The 8,586-nt window shown below is 40.6% G+C and overlaps 1 protein-coding gene across 5 annotated transcripts in view; it reads left to right on the top strand.

The window, feature by feature from the left end:
* Nucleotides 1–858: 858 nt before the first annotated feature.
* The window catches only part of LOC122993100 (RNA-binding Raly-like protein), a 48,034-nt gene continuing 40,306 nt past the window's right edge, over nucleotides 859–8,586 (top strand). For 2 of the 5 annotated variants that reach the window (XM_044366973.1, XM_044366972.1), the window contains exons 1-2: nucleotides 859–1,099; nucleotides 7,474–7,519. The gene's annotated coding sequence lies outside the window, so the exon portion shown is untranslated. Of the gene's footprint in view, nucleotides 1,100–1,434; nucleotides 1,525–7,473; nucleotides 7,520–8,586 lie in introns of all 5 variants that reach the window. The other 3 variants (XM_044366970.1, XM_044366975.1, XM_044366974.1) reach the window with 2 other exon arrangements.

The following is an 8,586-nucleotide window of genomic DNA, read 5'->3' as shown; positions in this document are numbered from 1 at the left end:
TCAGATAGTCAAGTCAAGTCAATTTTATTTATAAAACCCAATATCACAAACCACAAAATTGCCTCAGGGGGATTTACAATCTGTACAGCAATACAACATCCTATGTCCTTAGACCCTCGATTCAGATAAAGAAAAAATACCCTAAAAGAAAACCTTTAATGGAGGGAAAAATGGAAGAAACCTCAGGAAGAGCAACAGAAGAGGGATTTACCTTCAGGGATTGACAGACATGCAATAGATGTTGTGTACAGAATAGATAATAGCAAAAATACGGCATGGAAAAACAGGATGACAAAATTATATGGATTGATATATGGATGGATTGATAACATGTACTATGACGAGTAATTAAAGGAAGACCCATCCCATTCCCACACTCCTAACTGCCCCACAGTGAAGCTGGTGCTTTTGGGGGCCCCAGACCCTCAGGTTAGTTGCCCACTTTGGATGAAAACCCTTGATCCCAATGTGATGTGGTGCAGGATGAAATCTCTGAGGAAATACCCCCAAATTTGTAAATAAAACCAAAACTATATGCATCGCTAAATTTTTAATTATAATTTGAGTGTACCACCCCTTTAATTAGAGCACGATTAGCTCTTTTTTAATCAAGAGCCTCCAAACAAGTGAAGCATCCCAAACAACTTATCTGAGGAGATGTTTGTGAATGACTTATACCTTTAAACAGAGTTGTATGGTTGTCTGTATAACTGCATGACATTACCATGCATCGGATTTAATGCATTAATTCACTAAAGGCAAAAATAAACCTCACATTGCCGTAGGGACCCTCTCGGGACACCCGGACCGTATTTTGAGAACCACTAAACTCGAACTGCGCTGAGCGGAAAAAAAAATCAATGACATTACTAGAAAAGCTCAGATCCATTTCAGCACCGAATACCTTCGCGTGTATCAGACAAAAGCTTGGACTGATTCAAAAACTCTGGCCAATCCTGAGTCACGTGACACAACCACCGGCAGCGATAGAGAGCGCAAAAGGGACGCAGAGCTTCGGTATATACAATCCTGCACACCACCAACCCAGCACCGCTATACGCCCAATTTCTTTTTAATTGAAACCTTTTACTCCCGCTCGGTGAGTACATTTCCCACTGCCATTTTCTTACGCATATTTTTATCCTCTTTTTCTTCCTTCCTTGTCTTGGGGTTTTGACATGGGAAAATGTTTTCTCGTTTTCTGCATGCAATGGTTTAAATCTTGGTGCTCCGGCGACATCCACTGAGAAATATCTCTACGTGCTTGCGGACGCTCTTGATATTTTTTTTCCTTCTCCCTCTCTTCCTCTCCTCCCGAAGCAGCTTCTTTACGACTTGTTATAATCCCCACCTTTTGCTTATTTTCTGGCTTTTTCTTTATCATGGCTTGTTTTGGTGTGATTTTGGTTTTGGTGCTTTTCTCTGATCTTGCAGTGTTTCTCTGGTGTTGGAGGCTGTACGTCTCCGAGGGCGCAAAAATAACAGTTTTGATTTTCATCTTTGAGGATTTTGCTTCTCTAATAGGTGAGAAATTGAACTTTGCTGGAGTTTGTCTCGACGTTTTCTTTGTACTTCTTCATGCAGCACAAACGAGAAAAATCGGAACTTTTTTTGTTTTTCAAATGTCTCGGACAGAGCTGGATTTGTATTGAATTATCAGATTGTTTTAGATCTTTTAATACAGTAGATCTGTCTTCAAAACTCAGGTGAAGCAGATATAAAACAAAATGCCACAATTTAAGACATTTTTATGTTAAATCCATATCACTGTGGATTTAGAGGACTCATGAAAAGTAATAACAATGTCACAGAATGCAGGATTTTTTTTCCCTTCAAAGTTGCCTCCCAGTGACCACAATTTGGAAAATTTCAAACAAGTCTATGAATGCAAATCACAGCTGAGCAAAACAGAACAAGACAACAACAAGCGATTCCTGCCAATTGAACCAGACACAGCTGGGCTCCTCCGCCCTGTTTCTCCTGCTACACACACAAACCTCATTGCGTTTGGGATTGATAACTGGCGGACACAGTCAGACATCACACACAGGAGCGTGGAAAGTTGAAACTTGGCTGAATGAGTCAATGGAGGTGGGAAGGTGGGGTTGGGGAGGAGAGGAGGGGGGTGGTGGAGGGGGGTCCTTTAAGGCCCAGGCAAATTCTGCAGTAGTTCTTTATGCAAATCAGGCTGATAGATTTCATTAATAGTTTGACCTTGACATGTAGCCAGAACTTACAAACCTGCAGGCTACAAATTCAAAAACACACACACAAAAAAAACTCCTGCAATTAACAGACACACAAAAATTACCCTTTCAAATGACCGCTGGGATCACCTTTTTTTAAAAAAAAAATCCTTCACCAAAGTTTGCTTTTTGTGCTCCATTTTAAAAGATTTGCTTTTTCAAAAACTTTCACGGCTCAAGATAAAACTTCCTTTTCAATCATCCTAGAAAGATACGGGCGAAGGCATTTGACAGCTATTCCAGCCTTCAGACTTTGCAGGTCAGGGAACAGGTGGGGGAAGCCGAGCATGAAATGTGCTGCTACGCAAACAATACTTATCTCTCACTAGGGATGAGGTGGGAGGCTGGCTCTGGAATAGCCAGCCTATATACGCATGCACTGAATCACTATGAGCCAGAAGGAGAAGGAGGGAATAAAGTTTAGCCAGGCATTTCTGGACTGGTCAGTAATCTGTTTCTGTCCAACGGAGGCCTGTCTTAGGTTTCTGCACCCGTGAGTTGGAATGATCGTTGACCCTTAGCATGTGTACAATGCGGGCTGTCTCGAAGCCACGCACCACAGAGTCCATCATCTTCTGTGAGATACGGATGAAAAACATTTTTGAGCTGTTCCAGCTTTCAGACTATAGGTCAAAGAACAGATTAGGGGAGCTGCTTCTCTCTGTCTCTTTCCATATCCCTGCATGTGAAAGATAACTAAAGAGAAAAACAGATGAAGGAGTCAGACAAACCAAGAGAAAGATGATGGCTTGCGAGAAAGAGTGTGCTGCCGTGGTAAAAATGCGTCAAAATGTACAGGCACATACATGTACGATATCCACCTCACATTGAACAGTTCTGTGTTACATTATGCATGTGGCAATACCCTCTGCTCCCCATTAGATCTCTTATTCTTAGATGTAGTTTCTGTACACTATGTTCCATGCCTGCATTAGTCATATTCAACACATTTTTCGACACAGGGCCGTCTTATACCGTCTCTTCAGCTTTCGGGAAAGCAGCAGTTTGGATAAACAGCAGCCACCCTATATGCATGCACCTGATGCTCAGTTGTGTTGTGAGATGTGCCATTAGCCCAGCAGCATCAGTATCTCAGCACCATGGCCAGCTCCTTTTATTCTCCATTCAAAGAGATAGCGGTTGATTTCAGCACCATGGACAGCTGCCAACACTTTATTACTCTGGCAGCTGGAGCGAGCTGATTCTTGCCTGGAAGTCTGGAGTGTCTTTACTCACTAACCCCTGCCCTCACCCACCGCACACGTCTTATTCCGAGCTATTTCAAGCTCGGTGCCCCCTATTCAAAAGGCTAAGGAAGAGGTTTCACCCTAGATAAGAAACAAAACGATAATACTTTCTCAGAATGAGTTCTTGTGTATTTCAGAATTGCTGAAAGGATTTAATATTTTAAGCAGAAACTGAAATGTAGGTTTAGGTATAGGTATTTCTGTTTTGTGAATGAAATAACACAAAATCTGCGTGACAGAGCCTCAACACAATCTCTAGGGGCATTGGAAATGTGGCATTAATATTGCATTGGGTTGTGATTTATTGTCAGGTATACCTAATATGAAACGCTCCCTTTCAAAAGGCTTAAAAAAGAGGCTTCACAAAATGATAATACTTTCTCAGAATGGCTTTCTGTATATTTTAAACTTGTTGAAAAACTATAATTAATCTTTAAAACCAAAACTGCAATATTTCAAGTATACAAAAGTATACAACAGGGTGTTTGTTTTGTTTGTCAACAAAATAACAGGAATACTAACAATGCAATTGCAAACAAGGGCCCCAAATTTATCATTAGAGTCAAATCAACACCTCTCTAACACAGCCCAAGCAAAAATTAAACAAATGTAGCTATTATTGCATGAATATGGTATTAGATTGCATTATATTGTCAGGTGTATGTATTGTGAAACTCTTGTTCAAACTTGATCAAACCTCATGAAAAAAGTGACAAAGCCTAAACATCAATGATTGCAGGATCATTATGTATTGTATGTAAATATTACTGTATCAATATTCACTTATTCACTTAATTAATGGTGTTAAAAAAACATCTAGTTTCAAATCCCTTCATAAAAACAGATTTGGGGGTGTTGATGAAGGGGTAGTGGAGCTCAGGGGTCGGTCAGAGGAAAAAGGTTCAGAATCACAGTCATAGAGCTCCATGACTGTCGAAGAACGATTAAAAACACATCAACAAGCCACCTCGTTGCACGCTTATTTTGACTCAATCCCACACGCCATCCTGCTGCCTGAAATACTCATTAGTGCAACAAATCCACAGCTGAAAATAATCTCCTAAATGCACCATTTACACAAGTTTGAGTAACATTTGCAAAGAACTATAACATCCAGCTGTTTTAGGGAAATATGTTGCTATTTTAAAAAATGAAAGCAAACATTCGTGACCCGGTTTTAAAGATTTGTGTCTTTAGTAGGAACCAGTGGGCTTGAGGCTGAGAGCCATATAGACAGGCTGTGGGAGTCTGAAAATATTAAGAGATGTTGTTGTTTTCACAATGTGGAACACTCCGTGTCATGCATATTTTTGATTCATTTGATCAAACCTGCGTGAATGCTCCTCCACATGTCTGCAGCATCTTGCCCACTTTTACCTTTTTGACCTTTCACCCTCATGGTTAATCCTGCCCCGAATCATTACCTCGATATGACTTTGCACCTCAATTTGCAGCCTTCTGGTGCCATAAAGCAGAAACATATTTTGTTATCCACTAATTACTCACAGCTCTAGTGACCCAGTTACTTTAGCCTAGTGGAGCGGAAGCTATATTTGGCATTCACACAAGAGGAGAATTAAGGAAATGGAGAAATATGTCCGTGCCAAGAGATATGGGAAAACATGGCATGTGCACATATGCCCTCGAGCGGAGCTGTGGACTCCCCTGCTACAACAGCAGGTGGAGTCTTTTTCCTTCCTCCTCCTTTCAAATACACATAGTGATGTAGAGTGAGGAGTAATCCTTCCTCTCAAGTGTTTTCCACAGTGTGAGAATACAGAAGTCTACCTATTTTGAGGGATGAACAGATGAAATGAAATAATATACTTTTAAGAATACTTTGAAAGCAACAGCATGATACATGGTGATGCCATAGAGAATTTCTGAAGCTAAATAGTTGGCAAAGACTGCTGGTAAAAGAAAAAACAGTGTTAAAATGTCCCTGAAAACAGTATGATCAACAGCATGATCCCTGTGGAATTGGCGAAGCAACATCTAAGTGACCCAAAAAGTTTCTCTGCGTATCACTTCCGAAAGTGTTTACAAAGGTAGACAGTGCAAACAGCTTGAAGTTGTCCAAATGATACATGCTGACCTCATAGATCAGGTATGTGATATGTAATAAAAGCACGCACAAATCCCAGCAAAATGCCGTGATTTTGGAGATAATCAGCTCTGCTATTATTGTAAGATACGAGATGAAATGTCTTCCAGATATATGGCTTCATTCCATCGCACCGTATAGGTCACATTGTGTTTTTATCTCTCTGCTGTCATCACTGGTCGAGGCTATAGGTTGCTCAAATCAGATTATGGTACAACTCATTTTAGGCGCGTGAGCGTCTGCCCTCAGTCGCCATGCTTCACAGAGCCCCCATAAATTCATGTTGGGGGGGGGGGAGAGGAGAGATAAAGCTGATTGAAATTGGAATGTATTTCCTTTACAGGGGTTTTGTATAGCCGTATAGCTGTGGGCCCTCACACAGTGAGGCATAGCATACAGCCTTACAGTTCAAAAAGTCAGTTCATTAAAGGTATGAAAAATATGTAAATGATAAAAGGCTGATAGAATTGGTAATATAAAAGGAAAGAGTCACAGTAATAATTTATAAGCTAGCTCTACCTACCTACCGCATGATGTATGCCTGCATTTTCTATCTTTGATATTCTGGTCCTAGGCCCAGTTCTAAGCTCCTTGAAGATGATTGGCATTGCAAATGCCTCCCCCCCTCTTTTTGAACTTTTCTCATTCCCTCCTTCCATCTCACCTCCCTTTATTTCCCTCTCTCTCCCCCTCTCTGCTTCTATATCTCTTTCTCTCGCCTTTTGTTGCCATTTCCCCCTCTCCTTCTTCAATTCAAACTCAAGACAGGTATTATGCAGAAGGTAATGGGGTGTAGCTACGGAGGAAAAAAAATAAAAATAGTGCTTGACAGTCATCCTTCCTTGTTAAGATCCACAGCAAAACTGTCTCAAAGAATTTCCAGGTACATATAAACGGAGCTAAAAACTGCAAAGCAAGTTGCTCATTATGTGTTGGCAATAACAAGCTATTCTCTATCTTCTCTGCACTGTTAGCCAGTATTTACTGTACAAGTCCTGCAGGAGAGATTAGATTCCACTGGGTTCCTCTGGGCTGGGAGCAGAATGGCCCAGCAAGGACCTCTATTCATTAAGTCCTTAATTGCTAATTGAAGTCTTTGAATGATTCAGCAATAGCTGCTGCTGTTGGGGCATTAGCTGAGTAATTTATGGCTGCGAGGGAGCAGGAAAAAAATGAACGAGGGTGAGAAAGTGTTATTAAAAAGGACATTGGGGCCTGCAAAGTGCTGTTATTACAAAACCACCTCATGTTAACTCAAAACTGTACAATGCTCTGTTGTTCTATAGCTGATTCTCTCAATTTGCCTGAGCTTAATTCATTATGTTCTGTGATTAAATTTAATTTTTGCCATTATGCAGTTTGACTCTCCACTCCTCATGCAATTTCAATTTAATATTTTTTGATTAAGCATATTATTTTGTCTTTGTGGAAGTTCTACATTTGTAAGAATGTTTCTCTCTTTGTCTACGACTGACAATTGGAAGATTGTAGTCTAGTCAGTCACAATCATTATCTTTGCTGTAAAATTTCCCTGTTATAACAGTGTCTCTGTCATAGAGTGATTTTAGGACTATTTTCAGCATTATATGTTGCATAATGTTCTCATATAAAAGCAGAAAAAGGAAAATAACCCATACGTACACTGCAGTGTAGTTTGTCAATTAGATTTCAGTCCACATTTATTCCCTTGTAATGTGTTTGGCTGTCATTCAAAAGGATGAAGCAAAATGAAAAAGGCTTATCTGTTAAGTATAATGCTACCGCCGGAAGATGGTTAGCTTAGCTTAGCTTTAAGATAGAAAGCAGGGGGAACAACTGGCTAAACTGTCCACATAAAACCACAACGTGTCATTTTTACATTTGGGTTTTTCTACAGATCAAACAAACTGGATATAAAGTGTTAGAGAGCTTCAGACCTGCTGGTAAGTGGATGTTTTACCTTTGGACTGACCATGCTAGCTATTTCCCCTTAAACACTTTCTTGCTGGAGAGAGATGAAAGATTGATACTTCTGCCATATTCTCTCCATTAAATATGAAGCCACAGCCAGCACACAGTTAGCTGAGCTTAGTTTTGCTTAGCATAAAGACTAGAAACAGCTGGGGGGACCAGCTAGCTTGGCTCTGTCCAAAGGCAACACAGTCTGTCTACCAGCACCTCTAAAGCTCACTAATGAAGAAAGTAAATGATGTTTGTTTAATACATCCAGAAACTGAAGTGTAAAAATAACAGTTTGTGGTTTTGCATGGGGCTATGCGCCGGACAATTCCTTGGCCAGGCTTTTCATTTTTTAACATGTTAATTAGTGAGCTTTAGAGGTGACGTTAGGCCAATTTTGTTACCTATGGACAGAGCCAAGCTAGTTATTTCTCTGTTTCTAGTCTTTATGCTAAGCTAAGCTAACCCTCTGCTTCATACTTAACACACAGCCTGTCCTCAAAAGAAAAATGACAGTATAGGTCGCAAATTCAGCCGACAAAAACAACCCTTGAGTGACAGACGCCACCTAGCGGCCGTAGTAATAATTACCTAGAGAAGTGACGCAGTTCAGATGACAATATAACAGTATCTACACGACACACCCACTTTACTACATGACGCACTTGATTAGGTGTAGGCATGAGTAGTGAGATAACAAGGGTTAGGGGTTGGGGGGGGGGGGGGGGGGGGGGGGGGGGGGGGTCTTGTAGGTCAGCAAGCAGATTCTTTAATTGGAGGTGGCGAGATAGACAGACAGCAAAAAGTGGACTAAACCTAACCAGACCTTAACCACAGCATTCTCACAACATAGAACATTATTATTTTTTAACAGTGATTTGTAGGTTTCGAACAGCACCAATACAGGCAGCATATTAGAAAACGCTCTGATAGGTCGTTCTGGAGTGCATGGTACAAACGACCTATGTGGTTGTTTAATTATGAGGACGTGTTGCACACAGAGTGGTATCAATCTTCTCATGTAAGAAAGCAAATTATAACACAACCGCCT

This window comes from Thunnus albacares, chromosome 12 (assembly GCF_914725855.1).
Source record: "Thunnus albacares chromosome 12, fThuAlb1.1, whole genome shotgun sequence".
NCBI lineage: Eukaryota > Metazoa > Chordata > Actinopteri > Scombriformes > Scombridae > Thunnus > Thunnus albacares.
Note: the sequence above shows the minus strand (reverse complement) of the source record. Positions and strands in the feature narration are given on the sequence as shown.